The sequence below is a fragment of the Crotalus tigris genome, unplaced genomic scaffold (genome assembly GCF_016545835.1).
Source record: "Crotalus tigris isolate CLP2741 ecotype Arizona unplaced genomic scaffold, ASM1654583v1 scf7180000024470.1849372, whole genome shotgun sequence".
Classification (NCBI taxonomy): domain Eukaryota; kingdom Metazoa; phylum Chordata; class Lepidosauria; order Squamata; family Viperidae; genus Crotalus; species Crotalus tigris.
This window is the reverse complement of record NW_024100641.1, coordinates 517,310-531,944: the sequence shown is the minus strand read 5'-3', so window position 1 is coordinate 531,944 and position 14,635 is coordinate 517,310.

Below are 14,635 nucleotides of genomic sequence, written 5' to 3'. Positions count from 1 at the left end.
CCCCCCTTTTCTTTAAGATGTTTAAGCCGCAGTCTCAAGTTCAGCCCTGAACTAGCAAACCGCCCTGGGGCTGGTACGAAGCCAGGCGCAGAGTTTTTGCAAGCTTGCAACTCTGGATAAAAGTGTTCTGCTCCACCGTTTGGCTTGGCGCAAGGTGGGTTTCGGGACTAAAAAAAAAAAAAAAAAAGCCACTAAGTAAAGAGCCAAATGTGCCATTTGGATACAGTACTCTGAAGGAATCATCTCAAGAAGGAACAAAACCCAGAAGCCGTTGAGAATTGTTCCAAAACCATCTTGAAGGTTGAATAAAACCAATTCCAGCTGAGGTTGGCTGCTTTTTTCAGGGAGCGGGTTGTGTTTTTAGTTTCTTTTACAATATCTAGCTTCCCACAGAGCCCAGTGTGATCATTTGGTTTCACATTTGTGTGAATTCAGCCCTTGTGGCCTATGGAGGGAAGTGTGGTTGAAGAAACCAGGGTTCAGAAACCAGACCGGTTGAGTCAGGAGGGAAATTCTAAAAAGGCAGAAAGTGAGAGAGAAATGAAGAAAAGACTTAATTCTTGAAAGCATGCTGATATGTATTTTTCAGCCTAACCAATTTAGATGGTAACACTTAGCAGCTGATCTGGAAAAACTAAGCAGAGTGGACTTTGGAATGGATTGGATGGGAGACTCTAAGGAGATTCTAAGGCTGTGGATAACATTAGAAAATGGGGGGGGGGAGCAGGAAGGAAATTATAAACCAGTTGTCAAGAAAAGTGCCCAACCAGTTGTCAACAAAACTTATAAACCTCAATTCCCAGAATTCCCCAGCCAGCATGGTTGGCTGGGGAATTCTGGGAGTTGAGGTCCGTAAGTCTTAAAGTTGCCAAGGTTGGACACTCCTTTTTTTAAAATATTTTTTTTATTTTTCCAAACTCTTCCCCATACATACAGTATACTGTGATATTTATCAGATGTTAACATAACATTCTTTTTACATTCATATATAAGATACTTTTAATAAAATGAAATAAATACATACACATGACTTTTGGTGTTGCTCGCCCATTTCCCCGTAACTGTATCCACACTCCTTCTTCTCTACCTTCTTTCTCCCTTTCTTCTCTTCCCTACTTCCCTCTTCTTCCTCTCCTCTTCTCTTTCCTTCACCACTCTCCTCCCCTTTCTCCCCACTTCTCCTCTTCTCCTCCAACCTTCCTACTTCCTTCTCCCCTCCTTTACTTTTCTCTCTCTCCTCTCCTTTCTCCCCTCTTATCCCTCTTCAGATACAATTCAGGGATAATGTCCGAGCAACTCCTCTCTCCAAATTTCCCTATCTGTATTATATACAATAAGATTAATTTTCTCTTACATTAATACTTCTATACTGGGTAGGTATACTATAAATAGGTTGGACACTCCTATTTACAGTATACCTACCCGGAGGGAGATGGAGGTCTCCTTTTTAAATAGCAGATGGATCACTCGCAGGGCATACGGTGAATCAATCAGTCAATACTCCTCAAGACCTAATGTCTCATAATTTTTCTTCTCCCTTGAAAGAAACTGTAGAAGCAAAGTTTTTGGTTTTTTTTTTTTTAGAAAACTCATGGGTTTTCTACATTTTTTTTTCTCACTTAAGTCATGGGGGCTACACTTGATTTGTCACTTGGCTGTTGATGCTGCTCTCTTAATCCTTTTAATTTCATCTCATCATAATAGAGTTCATTGTTCTTGCCTGCCAAAGTTAATGTACCATTTATTTCCTGTCCTGCGGCTTTTGAAATCTTTGTTCCTTTAATCCCTTTCTGAGACACGCACATAAGGGCTTCTTTGAGGCATAAATCGTATGATCGTGGTTGTTATGATCATGTTATTTTTAGATGATACGGATTGGACCATCAAACATGTGGCCAGAGATTGTCCTGTCAATGTTGTTATTACATTATTACATACTTGGATTTTCAGAAAACACCTCTTCAAATATTTGGAAGAAAAAAAAAGTAGCTCTCCTGGAATAAGGGCATATTGCTAGTTGGTGAAAAAGAGGAAGCAAACAGTAGGACTCAATCAACAAGTTTTTTTTTAATGGTGTAAGAAGGGAAACGTCTCAAAGGCTTTTTTGAGCTTGTTCATAAGCAATCTTGACTTATTTACAAAGTAGTCCTCAACTTACAACAGTTCATTTAGTGACTGTTGAAAGTTAGAACCATTTCAAAGTTAAACTGAAAAAAAAGACTTATGACCACTTTTCCCACTTATGACCGATGCAACATCTCCATAGTGAATGTGGTCAAAATTCGGACACTTGACAACCGGGTTCAAATTTAAGATAGTTGAAGTGTCCTGGGGGTCACGTGATCACCTTTGGTGACCTTCTGACAAGCAAAGTCAACGGGGAAGCTACCTTCACTTAACAACCATGTTACTAACTTAACAGCTGGAATGATTCACTTAACAGCTGTGGAAAGAAAGCTCATAAAGTCAAAAGTCACGTAACAAAAGTTTCACTTAGCAACAGAAATTTTGGGCTCAGTTGTGGTCATGAGTCAAGGACTACCCTTCCATTCCAAGGGCTCTGAATTGATGAGAAGATGCAAATAAAATAAAATAAAAATGCCCACTGATAAAGGAGGGGGGGGAGAGGAAAGGAGAAAATCTACCTAAAAATCCAAATCAGTATTGCCAATCAATAATCAAAAATTCAGTGCCAGAGTCACGGGCTTGCAAGCTGCATTGTCAGTCAGAGCATACCAGCAAAATGGTGAAGTCACTTCTCTCCTTTGCTCTCTTTATTTTTTAAAAAATGATCCACTGCTCTGTTCCATGTTATCGGATCCTGCAGTTAACTGTAGCAACTGTACAGCCAAACTGTTCCTGGTTGAGAATGTTATTTTCACTCCTCTGTCCAAGAAAAGATAATAGGTTCATAGCATCTGATTGGCTTCTGTTGGACTTAATACCCCAGGGTTGTTCTGATATTCTTAAATATCCAATCTCAGGTGTGGCACAGACAGAAATGGCACAGAATAATGCAATAATATAGAAATTAATAACCTGAGGATTTCAATTCATTGATGTTAAAAAAAAAACACAGTCTGAACGTCCATTAAAATGAGTGCTTTCAAAATGAATCCAATTTTAGGCCAGGTCTTGAGTCAAGATCTCTTTTAGGGAATGTTAGGTAAGGAAATGGATATGGCAAACAGTCTTTCATGTCCTGGAAGAATCTGGGCAATAGGAATAGAACAATGTGCATTCAGAAATCAGAAGAGATATGGGTAGAAAATTAAATCTGATACAAAACTGGAAAGAGATCTGCAGGTTTTGTATTAGCACCGTTGAGGAACGTGCCAAAGGATGAATCATAACATGTTCTCCGTGGACTTCTTTTCTTCTTTCCAGTTCCTACAAAGTCAATGTAATCTCCCAAGGAGACCTGTTAGTAGTTTGTCAAGTCAATAGTTTCTTTTCTTCATTTACTGCTGCTCCTTGACATGAAATATGAATTTACTCTTTGCTTTTTTGATAAAAAGCAAATAGTGAATATTATTAACCCAGAGATTTCCTTCTTGGGTGGCTTTCAGAAACAATTGTGAAACTAAATGGTGTGAGATTTTACAGCTGCATCTTTTTCTCCTTTCCTCCTCCATGGAGATATGAAACAGAAGCCTTTAGTGCGGGGTGACCTTGCATTGGTGTGAACTGTTCACCTGTTGAGGTGACAGGGAAAGGCATGGAAGAATCACACCTGCCATATGGTCTTTCCCCTGTACTGCATTTAGATAACATCAAGGAGAAGAAAACACAGTGTAAGGTTAACCTGCTAATTAGATACTCAACAGGTTGGGACACACTGTTCTGGTGAGAAGCGATGGGCTCCATGCATGATGCTAAATCATGGTTTCTTTAACTGATATGTATTGGATAAATCACAATTGGTTGAGTTCACACCTTATCTTAAAACCATAAATGAACTGCTTTCAAATCACACTGGAAGAGAGGGCATAACCTATTGAGACAGAATCAAGCCACCATGTAGCTTGGTGGACTCGTAGAATGGATCAATGGAACTTCCAAACAGCTTTGAATCCCAACCCCATCCTTTTCTCCAACTTAACTATCAGTTAAGGAGTTTAGGGGTGTCAGTAAAGGTCGAGAAATAGGATCAATGTTTGCAAGATGTGATGGGTGAGGAGATTCCCCATTATAAATCTAGTGCTTCAAGCTCTATTATATGCTGGTGGAAGAGATTCATTGAAGCTAAGGGATCTCTTCTGCTTGAATCTCATGCTAAACCATTTTTAAACTAATGTTTTATTGAATAATGTGTGATTGGCATCTTATTTGATCAGCTATAGTTTAAAAACCACAATGGTTAGTTTATACAACATGCAGAGCCAAAAACAAACAGCTACAATGTCACTTATTGTGAAATATGAACACAATCACTGAGTTGACATCTGAATAAACATTCTTTGGGATTTCCCGTACCTCATCAGCATGCTCCTTTCCCCCCTCCCCTTTCCTTCCTCTTCCTCTTCCTCATCCTTTATCACTCTTCCACTATTTGACACCATGAATCTTCAGGAGGAGAAGAGAAGAAAAATTCTCAACCGATGAACTGAATGTGCAAATGGTCAAAAGTTCTTCCTTCAAGCTTTGAATCTGGTGTGGTCTGTACCATTTGTGTGTGCCCCACTGTGTCCTTGGCATTTTTGTGGCTGAAAAAAAAAAAGAATGGTCACAAATTGGCATTTGTAACTCAAGAGAACTGTTATGTTGGTGTGACTCAGCTGGCCTTAGGCTACAAGAAGTGAAGAGGAAGATGAACAAGTGGCATATACAATCAAAGGAATAAATCACCCTTAGTTGCAATTGGAAAATATATTGATATTTTGATGATTATTGGTCTTGTATTCTTCCCAAAAGGCACCTGGGAATTTGTTCAACTAAATTTATCAGAAAGGGTAGCATCATTGCTTTTGACTGTACTCCAGTCGGTTAATTAATTTATTTGCATGCATCTGTTTTATTTTTTTCTGTATCCACCAGCTCAGGATTTATATTGGAGAACATGTCAAAAATAGCTTTTCCTTCTCTGACTAAGTTATCCATAGTCAGGTATTCTTGGCATATAGGGTTAGTAATTCCCTTTGGATAATGGCTGAGTGACTGGTTGTGATATGCAATCACAACCAATAATTTACAGCACTGGTATATCAAAATTTATAGGGGCAAAATCAGTAGTAAGTAAACTTTTGGGGGCTAGGGCTTTCTTTTTCAGTGGAGGGGGGAGTCTGAAAATCTCAGGGGCTGGCACAATTCCTCCAAATGGATGGGGCCTCATCTATAATGGCAGAACTGAGATTTAAGCCTATTTCTTGATTTTGATAGGCAATACATTTCAGCAGCATGGTGAATATGAATTCCTCACACCCCTGAAAGGTTCAGGGATCTTCCAACCTATGGTAATCCTTGAGAATTGGAAACAAAAATCTCGTCCTGCTTGGTGACCCATTGGGTTGAACTTGGGAACCCATGCCAGGGATAGGCTCTGCTAATAGCTTATTTCAAAGACACAAATAAAATATGTCAAGTTGTAGCGTTGCTGCAGCCCAATGTTGAGCTACTAGTAGCAGATGTAATGTTTGTACTCACTTGGAATTGTAACTAATTCAAAGGGTTAGGTTTTTTTTTTTCATAGCAAGAATCCATCTCTCTCCTATTCTTTTCAATGACTCAAGGTGGTTTACAATTGTTAAAAATATTAAACCCAAGGAATAATACAAAAACACCAAAACAAAAGAACAGAGATGGCAGAGAAAAGGAACCCAGATGGGACAAGGAAAAGAAAGGAAGAACAATCATTTTAACCTCTGCTTATCCCACCCACCTCTCTGTACTGCGCATATATCTCTATGTTGAGAGATGGTTAAAAAACACACACCAGAAAACAAGTATGTTCAGACCTTCAGATACTAGGGTTTCTAAAGTAAGTTGTAGCACCACTACAGCCCAATGTTGAATTACTAGCAGCAGGATCACGTGTAATACCTGTACTCAGTTGGAATTTAACTAATTTGTAGGGGTTTATCATTTCTATCCTCCTTTTTCATAAAGATTGTGGGTCTGATTTCATTTGAATGGTATTTTTAGTAGTTTCTTTTTAATACCAAGATTTTGGTTTGGTATCCTTCAGAAGCTGCTGCTGCTGCTCCCTCATGTGGCAAGCCATCAAATTGCTAAAGGTGGTTTATCCATAATTTTTTTCTATCCCAAAAAAAACACCCTGCCAGAAACTTCTCTTCCTCCCTCCTTCCATTTTAAGAATAATTCTGTCATTCTAACAGTCTTACAGGGATAGTCAAATCTAAAACATAGTAGCCTTTGTGAGTCTTTCTGGTGAGTCGATGCCATGATTTAATCCTGGTTTGTAAATTCCATCTCATCAGAAGACAGCCCAACTATATTCCAGATAAACAGAAGTGGAGGGCGCCAAATTGGAATTATGTTATCAAGGGTGGAGTTAGTCAATAGCTTTAACCTTCTTGGTTAAGGTTAAACGTGCATATTTTCATAATAAAACAGTGCCCATAGCTGGTAAGTCAAGGACTGGAGCAAGGAGAGGGTAATCAATCAGCATCAGGATTTCTGAAAGTCTGCACATTTCAGGACCCTGGACAGAGGCCAAGAATTAAAGGGGCAGCAGTTATTTATTTGAACCTGGCTGTACTAACATCTTTCAATTAGCCCAAGTTGAAGGTACCTCCTGTTCTGGTATGAAAAGCTTTGATTGGTTGAGTTTGTAAATCTCCCAAATCTTGATTCTTCATTTCGGAATAATATTATATCTGCCAATGGCATAAATACTGAGAGGCTTCAAATTTGATGGAGTATCTATGTAAATTTGGACATGTTCCAAACAGATGGTTTCTTAGAAATATATACTAGGGAATGTTAAAGACTTCTATTAGGAACAGGTATGGTGGAAGATTAAAGCATAGTGAACAAATACATTTCAGGTTTTATTTCAATTTAAGATGGGCATAGAAAAAAGATCACACAAAGTATTAGAACCGCTTTATAAAACTCTAGTAAGACCACACCTGGAATATTGCAGCCAATTTTGGTCATTATATCACAAAAAAAGATGTTGAAAGTTTGGAAAAAATTCAGAGAAGAGCAACTAAGATGATCAAAGGCCTGGAGACCAAAACATACAAAAAACAGCTACAGGACTTGGGTTTGGCTAGTCTAAAAAAAAGAAGAAATAGGGAAGACATAATAGCAGTATTCCAATATTTGAGGGGCTGCCATAAGGCAGAGGGGGGCAGTTGTTCACCAAAGCACCAGAGGGAAAGACGAAAAACAATGCTTGGAAACTGACCAAGGAGAGAAGCAACCTGGAATTAAGGAGAAACTTCCTGACAGTGAGGACAATCAACCAGTGGAACAGCTTACCCCCAGAAATTGCTGGAGATTTTTAAGAAGAGACTATACATTCACCTGTTTGAGATGGTACAGGTTCTCCTGCTTGAGCAGTGGGCTGGACTAGAAGACCTCCAAGGTCCCTTCCAGCTCTATTCTATTCTATTCTATTCTATTCTATTCTATTCTATTCTATTCTATTCTATTCTATTCTGTTCTGTTCTGTTCTGTTCTGTTCTGTTCTGTTCTGTTCTGTTCTGTTCTATTCTATTCTATTCTATTCTATTCTATTCCATTCCATTCCATTCCATTCCATTCTATGAATAGACCTGCTGTCCACCTTAGTTCAGAATATTGTATTATCCAGCCTCAACGATGTTGTAAAAAGTGGTGCAATTGAATTCTGACATCCTTGAGTAAAACAGATAAAATCTTTAAACAGCCAGATGTATTTGTACCTTTTTGATTCCTTCACTGACCTCATGATGTACCTTCATTCTGTAGAAAATTTACTTTGCAAGATGCAGAATTTGAAATACACGGATAAAGACATTCCAGTGACACCCTTGCCTCATCAAATGCAATGTTATTCTAGCAGCTCCACCTCACTCACAGCCTGCAGAAACCCAGTGTCCTTCCCCCAGTCCAGGGCTTTCCCTGCAGTACATTAACTCCACTTCCCCTCAACCACCTTGTTCAAGTGTCTTTGAAGAGAGAGAAAACACTAGCTGCCTTTGTCTCCCATACAAAGTCTGGTTTTCCTCGAACTATTGTGAAAACTTGCAGTGGCTGAGATAGTCTACCTCCTTAATAAAGATGCGTGATTTTTTTCCAATTAGCAATTCAGGAAGGAAACCTAAATGTAAAAAAAATCACATGAGCCTAACTTATGAAACAAGAGTATTATTGCAAAACTTCCTCCTTCAACTGTTCAATCTGGAAAGAATACTAGGCCTTTTGTTTTCATTAGTTACTTATCTTAAGCCCGGTAGACAGAGCACTAATAGAATGCTGGTTATATAGTGTCGTTCTTTCTTAGGCTCCTGGGTGAATTTCCTTGTGTTCTTCAAGCAATTCTTTAGTTTAGCGGCTTTTAGGCATGGCAAATCAAGCCATACATACTTGGCATGTTGTTCAGGATTCTAATTTTACTAAGTAAAGAACAAGACATGGGAGTAAAGTTAATCTTCCTCTCTTTGTAGTGGTTATTAAGTGAATTGGGCCCAATTTTGTGATCTTTTTGCCATGGTTCATTAAATGAATCACAGGGTTATTAAGCAAATCTGGCTTTCACTATTGACTTTGGTTGCTGAAAATCCTTGAGAAGGTCACAAATGGCAATTATGTAATCTCAGGATGCTGCAACCATTGAAAATGCACGCTGGTTGCCAAGTGCTCAGATTTTGAATACGTGCTTGCAGGGATGCTATGACCATCAAAAGTTCAAGGTTGCAAGTTATACAGCAGCATTGTTGCAACTTCAAATGGTCACTAAACAAATAGTTATCAGGGCTACCTGTATGGTCATCCCAGATTTTCTTCCCATTTATAAGAATAAACTATTTGTTACTTCTTGAGTAGCAAGGAATTCCAGGAGAAATTATCTCCTAAACCGAGCTTGCTTTGAAAGAAAAATCATTAGAGGCTTGTAGTGGTTACAACTTTTCTCCCTATAGCCGGAATCACAATCATCCAGTTCTCCCCTTGCATTCCAATCATTCCACAGTTAACTGTCTCTAGAGCAGTATTTCTCAATCTTAGCAGCCTGAAGAACTGTGGCCTTCAACTTTCACAATTCAGTTCAACAGTCTTTAACAGTTGGATAATATGAGCCAGAAAGTTCAGATTTTAGATTCTAATCAGCCCACTACTATAATGTCTCATGGGCTGTTCAGCGAACATTGTATGGAGGGTAGAAACTCTACTTCAAGAGTGTCTTCAGTCTAAAGTAGAGGTCTTCAAACTTGGCCCTTTTATGACTTGTGGACTTCAACTCCCAGAATTCCTCAACCAGGCATGCTGGCTGAGGAATTCTGGGAGTTGAAGTCCACAAATCATAAAAGGGCCAAGTTTGAAGACCCCTGGTCTAGAGATTATTATTATAAATAATTAGTACTACTACTACTACTAGTAGTAGTAGTAGTAGGCTAAAACATATGATGAACTGTTGCAGGAACTGGGTATGTCTAGGCTAATAAAGAGAAGAACTGGGGGTGACATGATAGCATGTCCAATGTGCATGTCTAATATGCATGTTCATGTTCAATGTCTTCCAATATTTGGGAGGCTGTCACAAAGTAGAGGGGGTCAACCTTAGGCAAAACAAGAAATAACGGGTGGAATCTTATCAAAGAGAGATCCAATCTAGAACTAAGGAGACATTTCCTGACAGTGAGAACAATAATCAGTGGGAACAGTTTGCCTTCAGAGGTTGTGGATGCTCCATCACTGGAGGTTTTTAAGAAGAAATTGGACAACCATTTGTCTGAAATAGTACAGGGTCTCCTGCTTGGTAGATGGTTAGACTAGAAGACCTCCAAGGTCCCTCTGTTACTCTGTATTAGAGACAACAGATGACTGGGCAAAACTCCCCTGCTTCCCTATAATAATAATATGGTCAAGGAATTTTATTATACTAAGATATGCAAATGCATTCATTTCCTGGTGGTTAATTGTGTCTGAGAGTTTACAGACTGTCCTTCAAAAAATGTTCAAGTTTGTTTGAGCAGAGATGACAATAGGACAAAAGTGGATGTCTGTATACAGTATGTGTACTTAGACAAGACTACCACAATGCCATTAGGCATGGCTTAAGGACATTGCGATGAAGCCAGCTAATGAGAGCTGAAGCATAAGAACACATCACGAAATTGTTTTAATTATGCAGCACTTAAAGGAAAACAAATAGAAACACTTAAAAGCTCACTACCCTATCTTGCCTGATTTTATAAGCATATTTTATAATTAAATAGCATTTCCACATTTTCATTTTGGCCAATAGGTGGTGATGCTTTGCTGTTTATTTCAAAAGAAAAAAGTTTTGGTATGCTACACGGACAATTCCTTGTTAACAATTCCACATTGGTACAGGTTTATTCCTTAATGTTATCGGACTATTTTGTTCTGGAACTGTTTACAAGGATGAAGAAAAGAAACGAACCATCAAAAACAAAATGTTTCACAAGGAACGATGAATAAAATAAAATGTTTAAAAATCATACAAGAAGCTCAAAAATTCTCTGCTTGTAAAAAAAAAAAACAGAGACTATCAAACTGGTCTATGACAAGTAAATAAAAATAACCAAGGAAAAAAAGTGAACAAAAGAGTTGTGAAAGTAGCCAAAGGACAAGACATGGCATTTCTCTAAAACTGGCAGAAAATGTTGTGATAAGAAATGAATGAGTTAAGTGCAGAAGACAAGACAGATTTTCTGCTGGAATGTATTACAAATGATTTCAAGAAAGAGGCTGATCAGATTTACCCCTTAAATCAATTCCAAGGGATAATCTGCCAACATCCTTCCCAACTTTTCCCAAGAGAGTGATATCAAATAATTGATGATTTGGTGGTTTGGTGGGTATTTGAGGATGTGTTAAGGGATCAGATGAGTGTCTTAAGCCTGACTTTGGGCACAGTTTCATCCTTTCAAACTTGTCTTCCCAAATGGGCCCTGACCTCCTCATCCCCTTTTACATTGCAGACCTCGAGACACCACACAAACCTTGGTGACAAAACTTACACAACCTTGCTCTGCTGGATATAAAGAGGATCTGTAACACTGAAGGGCCAAGAAGATGGACTAGCACAGGGGTAGGCAACCTTGGCTCTTTTATGACTCGTGGACTTCAACTCCCAGAATTCCTGAGCCAGCATGAGGGAAACTTTGGCCCCTTCATGACTCGTGGACTTCAACTGCCAGAATTCCTGAGCCAGAATGGCTCAGCTTGGAAACCTCTCCCTTTCCCCTCAGCGTGCCTGGTTCAGGAATTCTGGGAGTTGAAGTCCACGAGTCATGAAAGAGCCAAGGTTGCCTACCCCTGGCGTAGCAATTCCAATTTCTATCGCTTATCACGAGAACAAAACATTATCTGTTAATCCAAAATGCACCGCTAGCAAAGAAGGTGCACAATAAAGAATCTTGAATGAATAACAGTAATCTACTTTTCTACTTTTCTGTTATCCCTTAAGGATTTTGGTCTGGGGACTGAAAAGTCCTGAAGAGACACTTTCAAATTCTACCTGCTATCTCTTTCTTCTTCCCTTCCTCCCTTCTTTTCTTTTGAGTGGCTTTTACATAAAGTCTTGTTACTGAGCATATAAAAGTCCAGTTGTTATTGAGCATATGAAATGAGAATGCACAGATAAATATTCTAAACTGATAGCACTTCACTGTAATCTCCCACTCTTCTTCCACAATCCAGGCAGCCCCTGCCCAGGTTATTTTAGAAATTGCCACCATCCCTCTGTTTTTAGACTCTTTATCTCCAAGGATAAGAGCTTTGGAGAGCTTCCAAGAGGATACTACCCCTACCAGTCAATGAGAGTTGCTGTGCCACAGGGACTTGTTTGTCCAAGCTCCCAGATGGAGATCCAATTATCAGGGAGGACCTGGTGACAAAGGAAATGCATACATCCTGCAACAAAGAATAACTTTAGTATGGATCTCTTCACTTTGAGAAGCCTGAATGTTATAGGAAGGGATTGTCACCACTTCCTTTCCACAGAATTGAAAGGGGTCAAGGGGTTTCTTTGAAAGGACAAAATTCAAAGCCTGGCAAGAGGAAGAAGTGGATCAAAGGAGACCACAGGAAGACAGACCAGGATCAGTCAAATTCATGTAGAGTCAATTTGCCCCACTGATTTCAGAACGCTTGAATACTCAGCTCAGTACTCTTGAAATCCATTGAATTCTCAATGCTCTTGAAATCAAGATTTCAATACTTGAAATCTGTAAGCTTTGAACCCAACTTAATCATTGCACTTTTTTTTTTGTTCTGAGCCAACTTGGTTGATTTGGTTTGCTTTAACATATGTGCTTAGCCACTTGTTCTACAAAAGAGAGCATAGTTAAAGGGTGTAGAGACAATTATTTTATGTTTTCTGGGGAACAACCCAGTTACTCTGGAAACGTTTAGCTTACCTTAAAAGTTAGGGTTAGGGTTAGGCTTGTTGTAGGGATGCTGTAACAGTATGAAGTGTGAAAAACAGTTATAAGCCACTTTTTTTAGTGCCACTATAATTTCAAATGGCCACTAAATGAATGGTTGTTAATCAAGGACTACCTGTACATGTAGGGTTCAGAAGTAGTCTTGGACCTCATAATTATGCTTCTGACTGGTATTTGGCTTGTCAATGTAGTTCCTTTTTGTTATTTTTGTTATTAGGGGACTGGAGGCTAAAGCATATAAGGAACGGTAGCTGGAATTGGGTATGTCTAGTTTAATGAAGAGAAGAATGAGGAGTGACATGATAGCAGTGTTCCAATATCTCAGGGGTTGCCACAAAGAAGAGGGAGTCAAGCTATTCTCCAAAGCACCTGAAGGCAGGACAAGAAGCAACAGATGGAAACTAATCAAGGAGAGAAGCAACCTAGAACTAAGGAGAAACTTCCTGATAGTGAGAACAATTAACCAGTGGAACAACCTGCCTCCAGAAGTGGTGAATGCTCCAACACTGGAAGTTTTTAAGAAAAGACTGGACAGCTATTTATCTGAAATGGTATAGGGTTTCCTGCCTGAGCAGGGGGTTGGACTAGATGCTCTCCAAGGTCCCTTCCAACTCTGTTATTCTATTTTAATGTAAAAAATCTATTAAAAATGAACATAAAGAATGAAAGAGCCTTCATGGGAGCGGAGCATGGCATTTAGTATGTTTTGTGAACTCGGCCATTCAACAAACCATAATGAGCAGTCTAATGACCTAGAGTGTTGTGTGAAGACATTGTCTTTGGTGGTTACAGTTATTTTTCCTTGCATCCTTTGTTTCAGACTGTTTTTGCCAAGCGGTTCCTTGTCTGTATATATACGGAATGGAGAATATTTGGAATACTTTTTCCTGTCTCTGCATTATACAATGCCCTGTGTGCAATGATTTATTTCCACTGTCACATCAGTTCATGCCCCAGTATCCTGGGCCTGTGTCTCCTGAACCAAGTGGTGGTGGTGGGGATTAGAGATGGAACTGAACCAAACAGTTGGGTGTACCATTCCTGTACCTGCCTGCCTTTGCTATGAGCTAAACTTTTACAAGATTCCTTTTTCTTATAAATAAATGGGAAGCTACATTTTACAGATGAGCAAAGAAAGTTTGTAAAGCCATTAGCTTCTCACTTATAAAAGGTCAGTCCCTCAATGGGCCTGAAAGGACCAAAATGGATGCCATTCAGTGTGTATCCACAAGGGAAGGGAAGGTCTGATAGTAAAGAAATAGAGCTGAGAATTATGGGAAGCAAATAGCCTTTATTAGTATAGTTATGTTCTACGTCTGCAACATGCTGTCAACATTTCCAATACGTTCATGGTCAAGTGCTTTGCTCAAACCTGTTGCATAAAATTCAGACATCTTGAAGGCTAACTGTTGGTGCCCAATGTTTCTTAGAACTTGGCCTTCAGCACGGGAGTCAAAAACTGTCAGGGAATTGTGCAGTTGGTGTCCAAATGGAGTCAGAGACACTGACACAAACTTGTTGTTTTAAATAAATAAATATATTTTACAATTATATATACAGCAAACTAGTTAGTCGGGCAAACAGGAGCATCATCAGGTAAATCAACATAGCAGGAAGATCATGAGATAAATTTCATGAGGTAAATTTCAGATCACACAGGGCACATAAAGGAAAAAAGGGAAATTCCCTATCCACATCCATAGCAACCAATCACAGATCAGATTGCTTCGTGCAGAAGCCAGCACTCTGGTGTCAATCTGTTGTCAACTGTGCATTCTGGCTCATTACATAACCCCACTGCATAACCCCACTGCCCCAGCTACTAAATTTAAATATCTTAACAAAAACTTTCCTCGCATTCAACTTACCCTTCCCTATTGTTGCTTGCAGAAGTGCCTTGCAATCCGCATATTTGTAGACTTAGCCTCAAAGTTCCCAGCTGCCCCATGTTCTTATCTGCTGCTGTTTTTTTTCCCCGTGGAATTGTGTTTATCTTCATCAGGATTAAAAGAAGAACACATGCCAACTGGGGAGATTGGCTCAGGAGTCTGGGT